The 23,291-nt window shown below is 34.5% G+C and overlaps 1 long non-coding RNA gene across 2 annotated transcripts in view; it reads right to left on the minus strand.

Annotated features, from left to right (window-relative positions):
- The window catches only part of LOC110468041 (uncharacterized), a 69,991-nt gene that overhangs the window by 26,389 nt on the left and 20,311 nt on the right, over nucleotides 1-23,291 (minus strand). Inside the window, exon 3 of one of the 2 annotated variants that reach the window (XR_004149317.2) lies at nucleotides 19,596-19,711. This is a non-coding gene — a long non-coding RNA (uncharacterized LOC110468041). Of the gene's footprint in view, nucleotides 1-19,542; nucleotides 19,712-23,291 lie in introns of those variants that run through there. The other variant, XR_002464979.3, reaches the window with a different exon arrangement.

The raw sequence follows: 23,291 nt of genomic DNA on the forward strand, positions 1-23,291 counted from the left end.
CAAAAGTTAGTGTGACAAAGGACTGCACTGTAGAATGTATTGTATGGACAGTAAGAACCAGCACTACCAAAGATGCTCAAAGTGTCATATAGAATGGAAAGATTCACCTTAGATATAGACAAGAAGGTAGATAAACAGTAAATGGCAGACATTTCTGGGCTTTACTGCAGAGTGACATGTGCATGCTACACAAAGTACCCACCACAGCTGAGGAATCAGTGGTAGGCTTTCTTCCTTCATGTCAACTTTACTGCATTCAAAATTTCTTAAGTGATTGGCTATCATATGGCAAGCCACACAAAACAATTATTCAGGACTACTTAATTATGTCCTGTTACTTCCTTTTCAAATATTGTAAATGCTTGCCTCGTGAATTGCATATGAAATGGTGAGCTCCATTTCTAGCTTACTAATTCGTCAATGTAGTCTTGTATGTATGACCTTTTACTTTTACACTGTTCACTTGCTTTTAAACTTGTGTTCCTCCACACTAAGAATTAGATTTTCGCAGCTGGCAGAGTCAATCTAAGATGTCAGCAGAGGAATGTTTTCTTATGCTGTATGTAGCATGGTAATTCAAGTGTGTTCTCTGTCTTGACTTTGCTACTATGTTAGCCAGTATAACTCACTAATTTATCAGAATACTGTGTCACAAAAAACAAAACTGTTCTGCTGAACAGACTCAATAATATACATGCAAATACTTTAATCAGAACAAGCAAGAGACAGTTGTGAATACAGATTATAAAAAGGCAAAATTAATACCTATCTCTCTTAACTGATATTAAACAGATTAATATACATGAACATAACTGACAAAACTGACTGAAAATCATGTGAGCAGAAAACAGAATATTTTATACATCCTACAGAAAGCATATTTTAGAGTAGAAAACCAGCACCACACAACTGAAGTAAGTAATATGTAATCTATCTCTGTGACTGGTGACTTTTATTTTTATCTCCTTACTTCTTTCCACTAAAATCAGATTTAAAATTACTAGTTTTATAATATCTAATTTCCAAATAACAAATGGAGATTAGATATTTGAACTGCAAGTGTATACTTTGCCAACCAATCAGGATTGGAAATAAAATCATACTCAAGATTTATCTAAGATTATCAACACAGGTAAAATTTCACATTTTGATCTGTAAAAGTTTAGAACATATTAAAAAGTGTTCAATACTGATTATAAAAATAGAATAATACTTATGAAGTGTTCCACAGAAGAAAGATAATTCCACTAATTCTTTACCACACCATGTGTTTCATTTCTTAGGAAGGAAGTTTTGTAAAGGGACTATATATTGTCATTAGGTCAAAGAGAAGATATTGCAGTAATGACTGCATTAATTTATTTCTGTTTAATAACATTGTCACTGCAAAATCCACTAACATGAGTTTATCACAAATATCAGTTAAGTAAGTTTTTTTCAGAGAAAAAGAAAATATGTTGCCTAGTTCTACACACTCTGTTTTAACACTCCTGTTGATTTGGTGTGTTCTAATTTTATGAAGAGATGGTTATGCAAAAGGATGTGCTTTTCCCTAAAGCCAACACAAAGAATAACAACAAAAAATATTATTAATAATATTTAAGTGATCAGCAACAATTTTTTTTGAGTCAGCTGAAAAACTATGAATACCACAGGCAGACTTGAAAATTAGATTCCAAAAGTCATAACAGCTATGTGATGAAAAAACTGTGGCAGATCAAAACTATACAGTCTTCTCATTGCAAATGATAGGTTTTTCTGAAATGTTTGTGTTTCAACAGTTTTTTTTTCAGTAGTAATATTCTTCAGTATGTGCTGGTTTTACATCAAGACTACTACCTATCATGGCATAGACAGTAGCCTGGTGAATATGGATGGAGTATTTGAAATTACAATATTGAACCAGGGAATAAATTTCATTACTCTATTGTTACACTTGATACACAGGTATTGCACATTCCTTTAAAATGATTTAAAGTACTTTGTTTGGGTTTGTGTTTTATTTTGAAATGGACCAAAAACTATTTTGAAACCTAACTGAGGGAAATGATCTTTCATGAATTTTTCAGGGGAAAAAAAAAATAATTGAAAATGAAAATGAAAATGAAAATAATGAAAATGAAAATGAAAATGAAAATGAAAATGAAAATGAAAATGAAAATGAAAATGAAAATAATAATAATAATAATAATAATAATAATAATGATAATAGTAGTTGTAATAAACAAGAAAATGTCAAAAAGATGCTAGAAGAACAGCAGTCAAGTATGTTAAAGATGATGTCATCTCTAACCTGTAAGTAGGCACAAATAACTAGTTACAACTAGTTACTTTGGTGCACTGCAATGAGCCAAAGCGAGACTAGAATATCCAGAATGAGACTATGGAAAATAAGTGAAATTCTCAGTAACGCATTAATATGCTCTGTGCATATATGTGTACAACGTATTCTACATGTACAGTTTCTAGAACCTGAATTGTTCAACAGTTAATCTCTGTAGGTGTTGCTGTCTTGTGGATATAAATAAAAGATAAGTCTCTTACTGGGTTTTATGACACAGAACTTTCTGGGGTTTTTTCCATATCTGAATTTTATGAAGCACCTGTAGCTGGAGTAAACTCATACATGTGCCAGAAACAAGATTAAATAAACTAAAGGAATCTCACAGAGATTTGTAAAGTATTCAGTTGTTTGGGGTTTTGTTGGGGTTTTTTCTTTGTTTGTTTTTCTGGGGTTTTTGTTGGTTTTGTTTTTGTTGGGTTTTTTTGGAGTTTTTTTCTGTTGCTGTTTTGTTTTTGTTGGTTTTCGTTATTGTTGTTGTTTTGGATTTGGTTTTGGTTGTTGTCGTTTTTGCTTTATACCCATTTGTTTGCTTATACAAACAAACAAACAAAAAAAAGGGATAAAGAATTCCAACATTGAAATGACTAACTAATCTCATTGCATAGCTCCGTAAAATCTGGCAGGATTCCATCAGAAAAGGCCTGAACACCTGTGCCATATGGGCACAGAGAGGCTACTGTGGACCATATGCTGGGAAAATGGCCCAGGAGAGATTACTAGTCATTGGATAGGCAGCATGAGAAGCTGTGCAAGAAGAATGTCTATCAACCACAGCCTTACAACCCAGAACTATCAGCATTTGAGCTAACTGCTGAAATAATCTGGTACAGCCTGGTAAGGAGGAAAGGCCTATCAAACCAAATGGTATCTCAATACATAATTCATAGACATCATTTGTGAAATATCAGTGCAGTCAAAGTAATTTATAAATAGTGACTTTTAAACTAAAATCAACTACATATGAGCTAAATAACCAATAATCTCCTTACAATTTATGCAAAATATAAAATATTGACATTACACTCAGGGAGGACAGAAGGGGTGAAGATGAGGCTGTAAGAAAAAAAGTAAATAATTCTGATGCAAAGACTGCAAGCCCATATGCAGTCTTTGAAAATGTAAGCAGCCAGTTCTATGCAAATGCAACTAAAAAGGTAAGATCCCCTTCTTTCTTTTAAGTATTCTTAAAAGAATACACAGTATTCTGAGTCATAAGATATTCACCAAGTATTCAATACAGAATGCTGTAGAACTCTATGAAATAGAAAAGATAATTCATAAGTATTGTCACATGGTTATAATTTAGAAGGAAAATATATGTTTTAAGGAAAGCACAGTAAATATACAGAAATTCAATTAGAATTGTTTAATTTTTGTTTTTTCTCCATATATTTTAATTACAAATTAAATTAAGCCTTTACTTTTATTTTGTGGTTCAGTAGCTGTATTACTACCTGAGTAAACATACCAATTTCAGTGACCTTAAAACAAATAATTAGCATAGCACTAATGTAATGGCATTTTGTGCGTCAGATGTGCTAAAAAACAGGTTCCTAATAGAGCCTGTCACGTGTGTTCCCTGCCAGAGCTTTCTCATACAAAACCCTCATAATTCTGAAGTCATTATTTAACTGTAACTTTTCCTCACTCTCCTTTGAAACAATTTGTATGGAATAAAAATAGTTTTTATCAGCACCCAAAAGAGTCATGCCAGAAAAGAAAAGATCATATGTCTGCTGACAAGCACTATAAGCTAGTCCAAATAGACAAGCATTGTCAGTGGTAAAAAGCTTTCAGCAAACCAACAAGAAGGTTATAATTTCTTGCTCTTCTGTATTTATATGCAGTTTCTTTATTGCCTTATGCTCTTGCAATTTGCCTCTCTTTAACCTCAAATATATCACTGCCTCACAGATGTGGTGATAAAGAGACCTTTTGGGTATTTTTAACCAAACTTTCAGTTGCCAAAAGTAAGCTTGAGAAGAACTGGAGAAATTATGAACCTTGCAAGAACAAATAATGACATTCACAGGAGTGTCTTTTGACACTCTTCTATTATTAACCCACATTAAGTGTACCTTTATCTTAGACATTACATTGGAAAAAATAGTTTTTTGTTTATTTTTCAAATATTATACTTTTTCCTTCCTTTCATTCTTTCATTCTCATTTTCATCATTGCCTGGTAAAAAAAAAAAAAAAGAAAAAAAGAAAACATTAGTAGCTTCTGAGACAGGAAAATTAGCCTTGCCTGTTGTACAAATGCATGGTTGGATTGAGCAGTTCAGCAGTTGTTCCTAGATACATTAATTTCAGAGAGATGTAAAGTTTTGGTAGCAGTAATGTCCTATTTCTGAAGCCTAACCCAGAATAGAGCCTGTTTCTTGGCAGCCATTTAAAGACTAACCCAGCCCTAACCCAAAATAAAGCCTGTATGCATCCTGACAGGCAGATAAATTTTGAAATCTGGATCCAGAAAAAGCAGTTGAATGGCCAGCTGCCACTGAAAGTTTAAAGAGAATTCCACCTTTAAATCAGCCTGGTTTTGGAAACTTCAGTATTCATTGAGTTTAGTGAACATTGAATGAAGCAGCTCTTTCCTTCAGAAACATTAATGAGGAAAAGTCTCTTCATTTGACACAGAAATAATAATTTGCTCTGCCAATATGTGGATGATTATGGAGGGAACGGAAGCGTATTTGCTTTCATTACAATCATGCCAAAGGCAAAGTGTCTAAAAACCCACTCACCTCATGTTATTAAGTAGCAGAAGGAAACTCATAAATCACTATTCATTTTGAATCACATAAAATAATCATGTCTAATTGGGACCTTATTATTTCATTATTCATCTTGTTTTGTTGGGATCAGTCCAAAATACTAAGTCATAATATATAGTCTATCACAAAACACTCTGCTATGTACTGGCACATATATTGGCTTCAAAGATTTCCTTCCTGTTTTTCATTTGTATACTAGAGACTCTGTTATTTAAAAATAAATCACTAAAAAGGCACCTCTGCTGTGGACAATACTGTGTTCTGTGTGTGTATTCAACATAAATGCATTTTGCTTTAGACTTTAGGATTGTTTGATATTGTATCAGTTTCCATTAAATTATTAACAGTTTGGAATTATAGACTGATAATACTATTTTCTTTGTGTATCCTTTTTTTCCTAAAATTTTATAGTCAATTTTGTAGCCATAATTGCTAGCATTTGAAATAAATTATTGCACCTCCTTCTTTATGAAAAATTATACCATCCTCCTTATTTTTCTGTGGTTTGGAGCGAGATATAGAGTTTGTTTTAAAACTCTTGACTCCTGCCATGGTTTCTGAAAACCTTCATATGTATTACAGTTAGATAGTCCATTCCTGAGAGGCACCATTCACCCTTTAAAAAACCTAACCTATGTTCTGTAACTCAAATGATCCTTTTGAATTCTATTCCTCAAGATCACCAAGATCTAGTTTCCTTAGAAAAATGCTTTCTTATAGTCACTGGTAAAAAATTATTTTCCTTACATCATATTTTCTTGAGCAGCACAAATGAAAAAAGATAGAGAAGATACAACAAAAGTGCTCAATAATATTCAACTAAAGAGGATAATAAGTACCATTTCAGCATTCACAATGGAAACTGAAAATAATCCCCATTAAATACACTTAATAAGAATGCAGAAAGTAGTTTCAGAATTGATATAAAATTGGTAGAGCTTCCCTGAAGTCAGTGGGATTTTGCTGAATTACATCACCTAAGAATTTGCTTTCCTGAGGGGAATAAAAAGTATTTTAAACTTAAAATAATAATGGATGGGTTTTCTTAGAAATGACAATAGCTTTTCTATAAAAGTCTTCTATCTTTTTTTTCCTACTATATGTCAGCTGAATCAATCATGTGAAATGTTCTAACTTGTAAAATGTTAAATAAGATACTGAGACAAAAATAGGATAGCTAGTTGTAGAGCAAAATGCAGTTGTTCATTGAAAAAAACATAATGGATGGATTTCTCTGCCTGAAATATGCTTGATTAATATAATAAACATTACAAAAAGAAAAGAAAGAAAACTGAAGAACTAATGTCACATAGAGGGCAAAAGTCTTAAGATTAATTAATAAAAACACCATGAAAAATTAAATTCTCAGATGAGATAGAAACTTCTTAGTGATGACAAAATTTGTTACTTTATCTAGCAACAGCATGTTTTATTAAGTCACCAAATACATCCAATACCATTTAAAGCAAAATTAGCAAAGTTTTAAAATAAATTATAAAGATAAAACCATTATATATGCTTCAACTTCATCTCCAGGAAATGCCATGTGGAAAAAGATCACATACCATATTGAATGTTGTATCAAATATAAGCATATTTCATTGTTAAATCAAATGTAAGCACATTTGATTGTTAAAATAATTGCCTGATCTTCCATGGTAACATGAATATGCTGTATCTAAATTTTTACCAAAAAATTTTATATGCTTCTGGAAGAATTCTGTAGCTGTCCCTGACTTTTAGTAGTCAAAAAGCTAGTACAAACACAGGAACTTCTCCACAAATGTCCACTGGAAGAATGTTCCTTGGTCCTTATCAGTATTTGAATATACTGCTTTAAAATATTTCTGATATTTGTCACGTGTTCAATGCAGCAATATTTTCAGGGGCATACTTACTATGACAAAGACTTTTCCGAGTCCACTGGAGATTCAAGATGTTCTAGTGCTGGCATTTTGAGTTGTACCAGTTCCAATATGGATTTTTGCTTGCTCCACAATCCATTCAGAATGTACTTGCTGTGATGTGCACATAACCATGGCCACAGACATGTTGAAGTGTATCTCTTTCCATGTGGGCGTACATCCTACTTCATACTGGACTACCAGGCTGCCCCATACAGCAGAACACAAAAAGCAGGAAAGCACTAGTCAGCTGGCAATCCAGACAATTTATTGAAATGATTCCAGTCACAGGAGAGCAGATAACAAGGACTACAGCAATCAGCAAAAGCAAAAAGTATCTGGGCTTCAATATAGTGTCAAGCAAGCAAGCAAGCCCCATGGTAAGTACAGGACACTTTCAGTTACTAGCTAAACAGTCATAAACTTGGGCTAGCTCACTTCAATCAAATCTGTTATCTTTAACCCTTGAGCCCTGTTGGGTTCCTAAAATAGACTGCTGTGGTTTAAGTTGCATTGGGAGCTAAGCACCACACAGATGCTTACTTATTACCCCTTAGCATTTGGGATGGAGAACTGAAAGGGTAAAAGTGAGAAAACTGATGGGTTGAGGTAAAATAGATTAATAGGTTAAAAGCTGCAGAGAAAAGCAAGGAATTATTTCACCACTTCTCATGGCCAGGCAGGTGTTCAGGCATCAGGAACAGAGAGCTCCAGCATGTGTTAATGGTGACTTGGGAAGACAAATGTCATCACTCCAAATGTGCCCCTCTCTCTTCTTCTTCTCTATCTTTATTTACTGAGCTTGATGCCATTTGACATGGAATAATAGTCTTTGGGTCAATTTTGGTCAGCAGTCCTGAGTCTGTCCCCTCCCAGTCTCCTGTGCACCACCAGCCTCCTCCTTGCAGGGAAGCATGAAAAACATGCTGTGTATGAATTGTTCAGCAGTAACTAAAACATGACTCTGTTATCAACTCCATTTTCACTAAAAATCAAAAACACAAAACCATGTGAGCTACTATGGAAAATTAGTCATATCCCATCCAAAACCAGTACAAAAAAAAAAAAAAAAAAAAAAAAAAAAAAGAACAGTAGTGATAGGCAAGGTACCATGCTACATTATATATTCCACATAGACCGATTAAATAGAATTTCTATTAAACAATCTTTCCCTACTTTGTTCTCCTTCATTCATCACTTTCTTCCTGCTGCTGTGTTCATTTTCACTTTACAGTTACTGTTTAACATACTGTCCTTCCTGCCTCCCATTCATGCTCTGTAACCTTATTTTCTTTTTCCTTACCATTTCTTCTATGTTCAAAATGCTGCTGAGAATACTTCATGGGCAATCTTATAGATCATTGTGCATAATGGATGCCAGGAAAAGAAAGCTTTTCCAACTTTACCTACCAGAAATATACTTGATTTCAATTGAAATATCATGTGGCTGTCCTCATGTTGTCAAAAGATCTGCCTGTTTAGCCTTGGCTATGACTAAAGGTAAGAAGCTTTAATTGCTTTTTAAAACTCAAGTAAATAGAACCTCCTATACTTTCATCTCAGTTTGAAGGTAATTCCCCTGCTAATAAAGCAAGAAAATCTTAAAAATTCCTGAAAAATTTTCTTGCAAAAATGAAGATGGTAGTGGTGATTTGGTAAAAGAACTTATATTGTGGCATCTTTAGTGTTCCATACTTGACTAATTTAGGGTTTAATTGCCAAATGTATATTTAATACCTTTGGACTGCACTAATGAATGTAAAGTTGGAGGGGATTTGACCTCATTTTTGAGGTTAAATGGACTAGCTTGTTGGGACTTCTACACCTTTATTTCCATGTGAAAGGAATTAATGAGTCCTTTATCTCCTCTGACCTATCCTCTTGCTCAGCATTGATGCTCATGACTTTCAGTTTACTTAATTCTCTTTGTTTTATCATATGTATGTTACTAACCTATTTAGTAATAGATTCCCTTTCTTCTATTTTATGGAAATTATTTTCTTCCTCAAAGTTTATTTTACTATTTAAACTTCTAAACTTTCTTTCCTCACTTGGGACCCATAGATACACTAAGAATCTAATTAACTTGATGAAAAATAGCTCCCAAAAAAGCTGAATTTCCTTCTTTTTTCCCCATCAGATCAAGATGTTGCTTTGTTTTCAATTTTTGTACACACTCAAAAACATTTTATGTGAAACTCTGAGAATTAAAGTAATTAAGGAAAATATCCAGCTGAATCAGAAACTATTACGACCATTGTCAAATCTCCATCTTCACACTGGCAGTTGATCATGATACTGAAGAAGAGTGTGAAGACTGGAATATTCACATTTGGGATCAGTATTTTCTGGGAAAAATTTAACGTGTAAGACATGTTTGTTAAGTTGTCTCTCAGTTATAACCAAAATAAGTAGTGTGAAAAAGTGTATCTGACTGAGCTGGAGTTCGTTTTCCCATAGCAGGCCTCTCCAGCTTTGCATTGGCAGCTGAAAGAGTGTAGGCGATACACCAGTGTTTTGGCTACTGCTGAGCAGCACTGGCACATCATCAGCTCTGTCTTTCCAACAGCGCATCAGTAGGCAGGGATTTGGCAAGATCCTGGAAGGGGACACAACAAAGAGAGCTGACCAAATTGGCTAAAAGGATATTTCATACCATATTATGTCCATTCAGCCATTAAAAGCCAAGAGAGAAGAGTGGGGACTTTGGGGAAAGGAATTGAGGGTTGCATCTGTTACTGACATTTGCCTTCCAGAGCAACCAATACGCATACTCAAGTCCTGCTTCCCAGGAAGTAGAAGGACCACACCAACTGAAGGGAAATAGAGAATAAACATTTTGTTTTTCTTAGCTTCTGCATGCAGCCTTTATTTTTGCTTTATTAAACTAAGTTTAGCTTCACTCATTGGCTTATTACATTTTATTTGCTCCCTACCTGTCTGGCTGAGTGGCTTGGTAAGCATATGCGAAGGAATGTCAGGAGATGCATACATTAATTTATTAGCAAAAAATTTAGTGTGGTAATCACTGCAAGGACAATACAATGTGATATTCTTTTCCATGACTATCATAAGCTGCCTGTTTAGTTTTCATTGCAGAATCTTTATTGTGGGTGATGAGGAAAGACAAGAACTTTTTTAGAGAAAGGACAAGCATGTATGTCTGACAGCTAAAAAAAACTGGAGTGCTGCTATTCTTCTATCCTTCTTTTATCTCTACCATGCTTGAAGAGTAAGAGAAGAAGTTTGAATGAGTGTCAATTTATCCTTTTCCCTCATGGCCATCTGATCAAATCAAAGAGGACTGGGAAAAAACATTAAGAAAGTGACATAATGGAAATTGAGTGACAAATACATATACTGTTATATCCAAAGAAGAAATGAGAATAGATGCAATTAGACAGAGTTGGAAAGATACAGACCTCATATTTAATAGTTGCTGATGGTTTAGAGGTTTTTAACTTTCTTATTTAAACTAGCAATCAGAGCACCTAACCAGAGTATATAATATTTGTGAGGCAGTTAGGTATCCACCAAGTGGAGTGCAGTGTGACAGTAAGACAGGCTGGCAAGCACAGCTTCCACAATAGGTCTATCTGTGACAGCAAGTAGATGAATTAGACTCCTACAGTCTGTGTTCCTTCTTCTGCACTCCTCCTAGTACTAGATCTAGTGTGTATGAATACTTTGGATACGTGTGTAATTTCATTTAAGCCTGAAATTGAGAGACCTTGAGATTACACACACAGGGAATAATGACAACTGTTGAATTCAAAACACATCAACCAAGAAAAGACAATCTTCACTTACTACACCTGCACAGCCTCTTGCAATCATTCAGTGCAATTAGGACAGCAGTGATATTAGAATGAAATAAATATTTTTCATAATAGGGACAACTTTCTTATAATCCCTTACATTGTTCTGAATGTTTCACAATTTTATAGTGAAAAATGTGAATTAGGAGCACAGCTCCTTAATATAAAAGCTTTCAGTTACATATAACTGCTAAGATAACCGTATGTGTGAAGGCATTCTTCCTCTTCTCCACATAGAAAGAGTCCATGGTCTTACTGCTACCTAAATTAAGACAGGTGTTCTAAAAATTCATTTCTAGGTGACATACTCTTGCTGAGACCCTTGCTGTACAAATTCTTCAAGTGTAAAAATGTGAAGAAAGATGATGCAATGAAACTTATTAGAGGCCTAGGAAAGAGATACAGAAATAAATATATGTAACTGGTATCATATGGCAAAATAAAAATACCTTATTCATAACATCTTGCATACATACTATTTCAAAAGTAATGTTTCAAAATATGGAAGTACAAAATTAAAGTTTAGGAGGCATACTGATTTGCAGAGCTGATTCATTTCAGCAAGGGTCAACTTCTTAAGTGATATTTCATTGCCTTTTTGTGATGGGCTCTGGATTTCAAAAAATAAAGATTTGTAACAGACATGTTAAGGTAACTTATGCATGCACACTTAATCTTGTTTGTTTAAAGGTAAATATCAGAGATAATTTTAAATGCCACCTAATGCTGATCAAGTAAACTTACAGTAAATATTACTTAAGAGCAGCCATTATCTGACCACAGAATGCCAAGGTAATGATAAGATGTTAATAGTTTCTTATGCTAAGGCCTATCCATGCCCCATAGAGATAATGAAGATATTTTAAATAATTCCTCTGTTGTGATTTAAACCTATTCTTCTTTTGCAAGAAAATGTTATGATTTTTAAAATATGAAATAATATAAATAATGAAAATTCTTGCAGAAGTAGTATATGAGATCATAAGTCCGAGCATGATTTCATTTCAGAGATGGCCTTCATATGTCTTTTAATTCTCCTGCAAATATCAAATAGGTTATGAAGAATTTGAGAAAATTAGCCATCATCACCTAATGAAAGGAGCTGAGAACTCCAATTTAATTTAGGAAGTTGAGACCTAATAATGAAATAGTGGCATCATTCTAATGAATTCTGATATAACACTTGACATGGAGTGCTGGAACTGTGAAATATCTGACTTGTCATTTGGAAAGCCAAATAAGTAATTCAGTACTTACTGATTTTTTAAAATTTACTTTCCCTGATTTGAAGCCAGTTTTAAAAAGGAAAGGTTATAATCTCTTCTTGGTTACTGACAATTTGTACATAGATCAAAATAAACTTTATTTACCAATCAACAAGTTAATTATTATTTTCTGAAGTCATTACTTGCAAATATGTTTCAATATTTGTATTTTCATCTAGATGAGTTCTATAAAAGGAACATGTTACAAACAGTGCAGAATCCAATAAGAAAAACAGGTCTGTGTATTATGGCAATTAAAACTGGGAGACTAGAAAGAAGGCTTTAGCCCTTAAATATGATTATTGCCCATCTTTTACAAGATGAGCTGGCTCTAAAAAGCCAGCTCAGTAGCATTTTCACTAACCACACACACATACATATGAACAAAACAGTCAGTTAAAAATGCAAGCAAATAAATAAAGTCAATACATTTCAGGTTTACTCCACTCATGTACACAGTTGACTGATATGTAAATTTAGGAAGAGTTTGTGAAACTTCATTATGAAAAAATAATATTTTTATTGCTTCTTCAATAAACATGACAATCTATTCCCCTTTAGAAAGCTTTTATATTCCTGGAGTGGGGAAGGAGAACAGAAGTAGTTACAAATAAAAAATATTTAAGTAAACAAATTTGAAATTTTATTTAAAAATTAATTAATAGTAGCTGCAATTTCTAGACCTGAGTGTTCTGTGTTTCATGGCTTCACAAGTAAAATACTGAACCATGGAGACAGGATTGTGCAACATACCCAATATTTTAATATATAATTATTTTTTACACTCTTGCATGTATTAGAAATTATCCACATTGTTATTTAACTCATGGTTACTTTTTTGAGTAACTGATCTACCACTGAAGTTAGGCTACATTCTTATATCAATCAAATCTGAGTACAGAGGCATTGTTATTGAAATGAATGCACATTCATTCAAGATAAGAATGAGAAATGGCAAAAACATCATGCTTTATGGTATTACTGCACTGAGGAAGAAGAATGGGACTCTTTTATCAGAAATTTGGCAAGATCTTACTGTTGGCAATATATATAAAAATCCTGCAGTGAGAGTGCAAATGTCTGAGACGGCAGAACTTAAAATGTATAAAAAGTAAAATTGGATAGAGGAAGAGCAAAGGGATACTAAATCAGATACAGTGATTTTTTAAGATTCTTTTTCTCTTTTTGTCAGGAATGAAAAGATCTTTATAAAAACAAAAGCAACATCCCTTTAAAAAATATAAGGCAAAAAGAAAGCACTTTTAGTAGATTTTAGTGAGATGGTCAGATCTCACCTTCTCATAGTGGGATGGCTGACCTGAAATCAGTAGATGGTGAAAAAATGCACCAGGTGTTCAATTTATGGGAAAAAATTCTTATCCAGAGATGAGACTTTTGACCTCCTAATTAAATAAATTAAACTAATAGAAGACTAAAATCCTGGCATGCATAGAGATTATCATCATCAAATAGTAACATTAAATGTATGACACTGAGGATTACTTCAATACTTATGATTATGAGTTGATTATGAGGTGTTGAAATATCAGTACTTAAACAGTTTAGGACTCATTTGATTACAGCACATATTGGATGAAAAAGCATATGCCAGTGATTCGGCAGTTGCTTCACAGAACTGGTGGGTTTTGGCTTTTCCAGCAAGAAATTGGATGACATCCTCTCTCAGGTCTGAAGATGATACCCTTCTCCAGAAATAAAATGTATTGAAATTACACATGCCCTCCTATTTTTGTCTCCAAGACTAAGAAATCTGACATCTTATTGCCATTATTTGTGCAGCAGAAGTTGAATTGGAATTTTCCAAAACAGATGATTAATGTATAAGACTTTGCAATTTAATACTAGGGTTTTTTTCCCTGCACAAGCATCTTGGATCCTGTTTTCAGCAACTGATTTAACATATAAATTGGCCAAACTTGGCAAAAGTCAAGAATATTTAATAGGATACAGATGGTACAGCAGAAAGCAATATCTAGAGATTTGGGTGACTTGAATGCTCTTTAGCCCTCTACCAGCTGCTTTGGCTCAAGTGTGAATGAAGACCTTTTAAGAATCAATAAGTGTATATTATGTTGTGCCCACCCAACTAAGCTGACACCAAAAACAAAAGCAACCATATGGTTTTAAGTTTATTAATGAACAGGGCACTATAGCTTGATACTCAAGTTTAAATATGTTAATTTAATATCATCAATTCCTTGCACATTGCTAATTTCCATTGGCCATCTAATACAAAGAAATGTAATTCTCTCCAGATTTTCAGTTTCAGTGGTAACAGAAAATAAAACAGACAGCAATTGCCTGAGGCTAGAAGAAAATGGAAGAGACACTCAATTTCTTTCTTTACAAACCATAATAAAATCACAGTCAATAGATTTTAGTTATTGGAATCATAAAACAACACTAGCTGCAGTTAAGAATTAAGTCCTTTGGGGCTGTAAGTGCTCTATATGGTGTTTTCAGCTTGTAATGAATGATTACTAATTACAAGGCTCAGATTATATTGCAGGCATTTAAGTGCTGATGTCCCACTATAATAAAGCTGAGAACCTCGAGCAGTGTCCTCTTTTCTTTTTTATGCAGCAGCACACTGCATTTGATGAATTGATCTTCAAGTTCCTAATAAACGCTAAAACATAAGTGATGGAGTGGATTCCAATTGTAAATGGATTCCTGGGGCATTAGATGCTGGAGGCAATATCCTAACAATCCTCCTTGCTTTCCTCTAGCATTGACTTGTTATTATTTTCAGAGGCTCTTGTGGTTGTGTTTATCATGAGTAGCATTATTGCCACAGTTCAAACTATTTACAGCTGTGAAATCTTCTTGGCAAAAATAAAAGAAAAAAAGTGGAAGACAAAAAAGATACTAATCTATCCCATCACAACAGTACCAACAATCATGATCAAACAAACAAACAAATAAATAAAAACTGGAACATGAGAAATTCTGGCTTAATTTTGGAAAGGGAACTCTGGAGGTGATTAAAAATGACAATACTCAGAGATGCACTGATCATTACCCTAAGCCACCTGCTATCATTGGACCTGCTTCAAGCAGGGACTGGGGTTGGTGACCCAGTTGGTGATCTGAAAATTTCAGATTTTCACCACACTATACCCGTAGTGAAATTTCACTTGCAAATTTCTATTTCAGATAAAGGCCTAACAGCTTGGATTATGTACCAAATATATTCTCCACTAGTGGATCTGTGTCTTCCCCACGTGAAGAGGGCACAGCACTCAGCTACAGCTATATATACAGATACCTCTGAGGTAAAAGACAACAGGGAATTATCCTTTTCAGCAAGCAAGGGGCTACTTTGTTTCCTGGGGGCATTGCTGCCTCCTGTCCAACCTGAGGCACCAGATCCTTTGTTGCAGAACTCCTTCTGACTGGTCAGCCCTACCCTGTCCAGCTGCAAGGCTTTATTCATCCCAGGTATCAGGCTTTCCATTCAGTTTTGGTGGACCTTGTGGGGTTCCTGACTACCCACTTCTCCAGCCTGTCCAGGATCCCCTGCAATCCTACCTTCCTCTGTATTAACTCTTTCTATCAACATGAACTACTCACAGACCTTTACATTGACTCAGAAGTTAGTCATTCATGCTATTATTAACTTGTCACATCCATATCTCACCAATTTGGTTATAACATTGTAAAATACAAAAGACACAGGATGCTTAGTACTTTTGAGACAGTCACTTCTTTTATGACAAAAGAGAGTGTAAGCATGTTTACATATTTTAGAATGGAATCAAACAGAATAAAAAAGATGGTAAAATTAATATAAAATATCATTTATTACATTTTTGTGATTTAAAAAATCACAAATAGATAAGTACTTTTGAATTTAAGTTTTTTTTTTAGACATATAAAGTAAATTAAGTAAATTATATTTTTAAATAAACTAGCTTCAAAGAATAAGTATTAATTTTTTTCAGAAAATGTGATTAAAAGCATACCATCATAATCTTTAGAATTAGCAGATTAGTTAAAAACATCTGAGTAGTTAAGCAAAGAAAACTTTTGACAGATAAGGCTGCCAGAGACATTTCTACATTTTTTAATTTTTTCCTCACATCCGGCATAAGTGTCTTAGTTGGTTCCTACTGCCTCTCATTCTCATGCCCTGTACCACTACTACTAAGCAATACAGTTAAAAAAATCACATTAATTTCACAAGTACCTTAATCTAAAACATCTAATCTACATTTTAAATAAGTAAAGACACATAGTGGGCTTAAACACACTTGGTGCCAGGTGAAAATCTATTACAAAATCTCATTTGTAGAAGTTCCTGTTTAAATTCGCAATTTCTATGGAATTGTTTTTGTTGGTGGTGCCTTTCCAGCAATCACAAATCATGGATGAAAGAGGGTCTAGAAATCCTTATGGATCTATCAGTCTGGTCAGAATAGAGTCAGGTAACAGAACTGTCAAAAAAGTCCAATGACTCTTTGGTTCACAACTTTCATTATGAACAGTTGCTGGTGACTTATTAACCTTGGTTTTCCTAGTAAAAATAGAGGCATTTTAAAGTGCTGCTGATAGCAGTGCATTCATGTTGATACTATATGTCAAAGATCGTCATCACACCCGTCATGAACTGCAAATGTGCTTCTCAAAAATTATGAAAATACTTTTCTGATTTCACTACATCACACATTATATTCTGAAAATAATTCTTTGTAACATTTATTTTGTCCTTTTCATCATCTGTTAAATCAAAATTCATTTAAAGGAAAATTTCTTTCATTTTCCTGCCTTCTCTGTTTTCTCTATCTCTTCCGATCTTATTACAAAAAACATCTTCTCATGTCCAGTATTTAAATTTTTATTTTTTTTTTTAAATTAACTTCTCATTCTCTGCTTCTATCTATATTTCTCATATTAAGGTTAAAAAAAAATACAAAAGAGCAAGCACATGCTAAAGGATGCTTAAATGTTCCAGCTTAAATATGGTGAAATTTAGTTCACTGAGCCTATCTAGTTCCATCTCGGAAATTAATAGGCATGTTAGCTACATTTTTAAAAAAATATATATTCTAGAGATGTGAAGATATAATAGCCAGATCACCTGTGCTATTTTATTGTAGAAATAAATTAAGATGTGAAGATATAATAGCCAGATCACCTGTGCTATTTTATTGTAGAAATAAATTTGTAGATTAACAGATGTGTTAAGATTTGTGCAGGATAAAAAGAAACTGAATACTTGCTAATAAAAAATAATGGACGAAAATAATTATTACAAAAATATTAAACTATTCAGCTGCAGATATTCAGGAGGTTGAATTCAGAAATACTTAGACAAATAGATACGCCAATTAAATACATATGCTGGGTAAAACTGGTATTCACCACATATTGTGGCATTAGTATAATATTAGATATGCTTATTTGGTACAATTAACCTTTGGTAATTGCTTTAAAGACCTTGTTTAACCATGCAGAATATTACTTCATTGAAGAAATAACTGATCAAGTGTAAAACTAGAGGCAAGGCTTCAAGAAACTAATTATACTGTCTGGATACAGTACATTTTTCCTGCTAAGGTTTAAGTCACCTTTATATATTCATATATTCTTCCAGACAATTTTAGTAACAGAGAACGGTTGCTCAAAGTTAAATATTTGGTTTTCATTTTTGTCCTCTGAATTTGAGCTGCAAAATGCAACCAAATACTTTCACAGGTTGGGGCAGAGGAAAGAAAGACGATACAAGCAGTGTAGTTTAAAATTGTGTGTTAAAATTAAGGATACTATTTGCAAATTTTATGCTTCATTGCCCAACATATGCTGACTCACACAAAAAGAACTAGCACAGATGTTTTCCCAGTAATATGTTCCTTAGAAACTGGCCAAGTGGCAGGATGCTAGAGATCAATCACTTGAGTAAACTGAATGTGGGCTAGTATGGGTTTTGAGTGATGTCAGTTACATGGAACAGATTTCCTGAATTAGAATTTTACTCTATATAAGCAAAAAGGGAACACAGATATTGAAAAAAGTTAATCTGAAATAGTTTTGCTTTTTCATAGTACATCAGAGCCTTACTCATTGATATTGAGGGGTAGCCCTCCTCTTTAGTTTGTGGTAAAGCCTTTGACATTTAGATTCTTATTGCCTAAATCATTTATTAGTTTAATAAGCACACAGCCCTTAGTTCCACTTCTTCACATTTTGGCTAAAATGCTTTGGACTATTTCAGTTCCATGTGACTCACATGAGAAATGAAGAAATTCATCCAAGAGAAATGTTCAGACTGAAAGCATAAATTTAACTTCAGAGCCTGGGAGACTTCCCGTTGATACCAAGTACTATCTTTGCAGATATTCTTTGCAAGTGTCTATATTTGCAAAGAAAGAAGACTAATGTCTTTGTTTTCTTTAAGAAAAAAGACACAATATTAGCACCAAACACATTTCCTATCTATTATTAACATTATTTAAAAACTTACAAGAAATGTGGTATGACTCAGCTAGTAACTACACAAACATGAGTAAGTGCTGTACTGAATCTTGTGCCCTAATAAATGTAGTCAAACAAATAAATGCAAAAGTACAACAGTAAAGCAAGGAAAATTTTTTTGAGATTTATTGTTTTATTGCCATTTAATGTGACACGTCTTGCTAAATTCAGAAGAACTTTTGTGTTAAGCAGTAATGTTTTTCTTGGAAGAAGATTTCCAAGTAACTTTCCTGTTAAAAATTTCATATGACTTACAAATACCATCTAAATCTATTTGTAACATAAAACACAACATAAAAGCAAGTCCAGCTGGGCGAACTGAAATACTTAGTCATTCCTCAAGAGTTTAATTGAACTTTGAACTGACATTCCTGAAAAAATTAACCTCAAATCATACATTTCCACAAAACTTTTGACCTGGAGATCTAAGCTATTCCAAAGGGGCGTATTAAAGACAAGAATATGCTAAAAAATGAAAAATCAACATTTGCAACATATTTTGAATTCTAAGAAACGGACACTTTTCTGAACTTTAAAATTATTTTTTCAGCCTCAATTGGTGCTGCACAGAAGATTAAACTGTTACAACAAATCTGTTCTTTACCTCGTCATTTTCTAGTGGTTAATCCAAATGAGATGAAAAAGGAAAAAATATGATTCAGAGGACTGTTCGCTTAACCTTAATCAACAAAACACAAGGTAAATATTATTCTGAATCATGGAAATCTTAATTTCAAGCCTAAATTGCTCTTTTTGTCCTGTTGGCTTTGTCAACCCATATTTCAATGAAAAAATGGTAAAAATGGCTATGCAGCCCACCTATTCCTTCAAGTATGCAGCTGCCTTGTAGGGAGATGAAGAACAGGGATACAGTGTACAATAGCTGCACAGCTACCTAGTGTGTAGTAGTAAGCTTGGACCTGGAGGAACAGTGCATATTCCAGTTACACTTGTAGGTTCTCTCTCTGTGAAGAGTCAGTACATAATTACCTTTAGATTTCCAATACTGACACCATGAACGAATATCAGAAATTTAGAAAATTTTTCTGAATAGGAACATTCCATTGTATTTGAAAAGTCATGGCAATCAGATGAATTCCCAGTGCCTGGAAAAGAGAAGACAACACTTGTTATTATAAAGGGTGTAAAATGGGACTTTGGAAACTACTGGTTAGTCATCCTCATCTCCATGCCTCATAACATCATGGAACAGACCCACCTGGAAGCCAGGCAAGCACATGAAAGGCAGAAATGTAATTAGAAATAGCTAACATGGGTTCACCAACACAAATCATATCTGAGTAAGCTGATGGCCTTCTACGCAGAATGATGGGGCTGGCAAATAAGGAAAGAGACATCCTCTATATGGACTTGAAGTGATGCCACCCACATTTTGTCGTTATGTTGGAAAGATATGGGTTTGATGGATGAAATGTTAGATGGATAAGGAATTGATGGAACGGCCCTATCCAAGGTCTTGCAGTCTCTATGTCCTGATTGAGATCAGTTATATGTCCCTCAGGGGTCTGCACCTGGGCCAGTGCTGTTTATTAATAATATAATTAATTATATTAATAATATAAACTGAGACTATTTGCATTCTTCCATTCTTTCATACTTCCAGGATGGAGTGCAGTTGATGTACTAGATGGATGACATGCAGAGTGACCTTGACAGACTTTAGAAGTGGATGAACAGCTTGATAGCTGAACAAGATCAAGTGAAAGGTTCTGCATGTGGGTTGAGACAATCTCCAGTATCAGGACAGCCTAGGGAGCCTAGGGTATGAATGGATTGTAAGCAGCCCTATGGAAAAGGACTTGGAGATATTGACAAAAGAAAAATTGGACATGAGGCAGTGAAGTACATTTGCAGCCCAGAAAGCCAATGGCATCTTGAGTTGCAGAAAAAAACATGTGGCCAGTATGTTGAAGGAGATGATTTTCCTTCTTTACTCTGTGTTGATAAAACCTCACCTGGATTAATGCATCCAGCTCTGGGGTTCTCAGCACTAAAAACCACATGAATGTGTCAGAGAGGGTTCAGGTTGTGGTGGTGCATTCTTTATGTATTTAACAGTTGTTTTAATATAAAAGTTAGTTATTGGATGTTAGTTAGTGCAATGCTTTAATCCTTTGTACCCCCATTTTGTTCCCTCACGATGGTGTGTCCCAAGTTGTTTACACCAACCTGGCTGTCCCTCAAGTTGCCAATCTCCCTGTTCCTCCCCTCCTTCCCATATAAACTGCTGCCAAGCCAAATTTTGTTGTCTCCCCCTCCTGTCAGTCAACCCAACCCACGCCCATTTGGTTCCAGAATGTTCAGTGTCAATCACTCCTGTCCAGACAGTTGGTTTGTTCACGAGGCTTTATCCCTCCCCTGTGTTGTCTCTAATGGTTGCTACAAGCACTGTACTCCTCCCTTAGTGATTTCCCATTGGTTGTCTCATGTTTCCAACCCTTACACCCACTCCCTTTATAAACCCTAGCCAGACCCTATTTCTTTGGCATTCATCCCTGACTCATCCTTGGAGTAAATCTTCTTTGGACCTCATATGTGTGGCTTCTCCTTCGTTCCTTCAATTTGGTTTCTTTGTGGTCTTCCTGTTGTAGTGTGCAGCCTTGGCAAAGGCCCAGAAGCGACCACTCTTGTGTGTCCCTCTGGTCACACCAGGAGCTTGCTAGTCGGCATTCCACCGCTCCGTGACCACAGGAGAACCTTACCAGGTGAGGGCCTTGAAAATGGTCAAAGGGCTAGAAAAACTCTCATGTGTATAAAGGATGAGAGAGTTAAAGTTCAGAGTTTGATTATGTAAAGGATATGTGGCCTTTCAGTATAAAAATGGAGCTTACAAGAATGATGGGGAGTGGATTTTTACCAGTCCCTTAATAACAGGACTAGGCGTAATGGTTTTAAAATGAAAAAGAGGTGATGTAGATCAGATATAAAGAAGAATTTTGTTTACAGTAAGTTTGGACACTGGATCAGTTGAGTCCAATAAGATGGAAGTGTTCAAGGCCAGATTGGATAGAGTCTTGTGCAACCTGCTGTCATGAAAGATGTCATTGTCTGTGCCAGGGGACATTGGAGCTTAAAGGTCCCTTCCAAACCAATCTCTGATTCTTGAACCATGAGTGCGAGAACCTCCCTGAGAGGTATTAAAACTCTATATAGAAAGCTGTTATTTTTCACAATAAGCTATTGAAGCACACCCAATAAGGAGTGATAGGGTACCTCATAATTTCTATGTTGCACAGTCAGTAATAAATTATGAAATAACTCAGAAAATTGATCAGCTTCTTGCAAAATTTTTTTGTCATTCCAAAGCACAATCTGTTACCACTACAGGGCCCAAGGAACTGATATTACTGTTTTATACCATGAACATACTCTTTCTTTCTGTGGAAGCCACTGGGATTTGATAGAATCTACAAATCTTGAAATGGACATAAATGGTTTTGGTATTTAACACCCTTTGAAATCACATACATTTTAGCAATGTGATGTGTTTCAATGATTTCTCTAAATCTGCATGATACTTTTCACAGTGGAAACACAGAAATCTGTAAAGAAGAGGTATTTCTATTATTGCTTCTACACTCATAAATCCTTACTGTTAAAAAAAGGGAATAAGACAATGGATTAGTTTGCATACTTGATGGAAAACCATCTGAATATTTGTTCTCAGTCAGGTAGAGGCAGTACAGTTAGCTCTAACAGTTGTAATATACTTCTATGCTTAGTTTTTTAACTGACGTAGTTGAGTAGCTCATACTCAAAATTATTCCTCTTTCACACACCACATAAAAAATTTCATCTAACAGACATAGAGATACAGTCCGTTTATCATTCAGTGCATACCACACTTCAAGAAAAATGATTATTTTTTCTACTGGAAGAATAGGCACAACCACCCTTCTCCCATTTATGAGAAGAGCACTGCAAGCGAGATTTAAAAAAAATTAGGATTTAGAAAAATTTATTATTGTGGCAATCCATCTGAAATGCAGATGATTCCTTAGCTCTTAAGTTCACTCTATTGGTTCTTCACTGGTTTACTTCTGCCATTGCTCCTTTTCAGAGGTACAAGTGAGACAATGATTTGGACACATGACAAATATGCATCTGCAAATATTGTATTGGTGAAATACCTTTTGGAGCTGAACAATTCACCACACCACTGAGCTGTAATAGCTAATTATCACTAGTGGCACAAACTACTGAATTGTTCAGCTTATCTATAATGACACTTTATGCATTGCTTCTGTTAAAATGTTCAGTTGTCGATTACTTACAAGCTGATGGATGCCTCCAATCATCAGTCGTTTGGAAGGAATATTTCTTTGGAAGGAACAGATTACTCTGGGTTTTGAAAACACAAAGCTGAGTGGGGAAAATGGTCTCTTTTACAGACCACAAATATCACCTGGAAAATGACTCTTGGTTAACAATCTGCTTGGCACTCATGAGACATAAAAAAACCCCTGAACAGCAAACAATTTTTTGTGTTAATATCTATCACTTTTTTGAAGTGTAAAAGATACACAATTTTTAATTATTTTATTCTTTAGAACAATTTAATCTCTTCTGTACTGCAATGCTCTGCAAGCTTGAATTTTGTGGAATTAATTGAATAATTATTATAAATCAGATATTTATTTCATATGAAAAACATATTTGAAGTTC

This window comes from Lonchura striata, chromosome Z, assembly GCF_046129695.1.
Source record: "Lonchura striata isolate bLonStr1 chromosome Z, bLonStr1.mat, whole genome shotgun sequence".
In the NCBI taxonomy this organism is placed as follows: domain Eukaryota; kingdom Metazoa; phylum Chordata; class Aves; order Passeriformes; family Estrildidae; genus Lonchura; species Lonchura striata.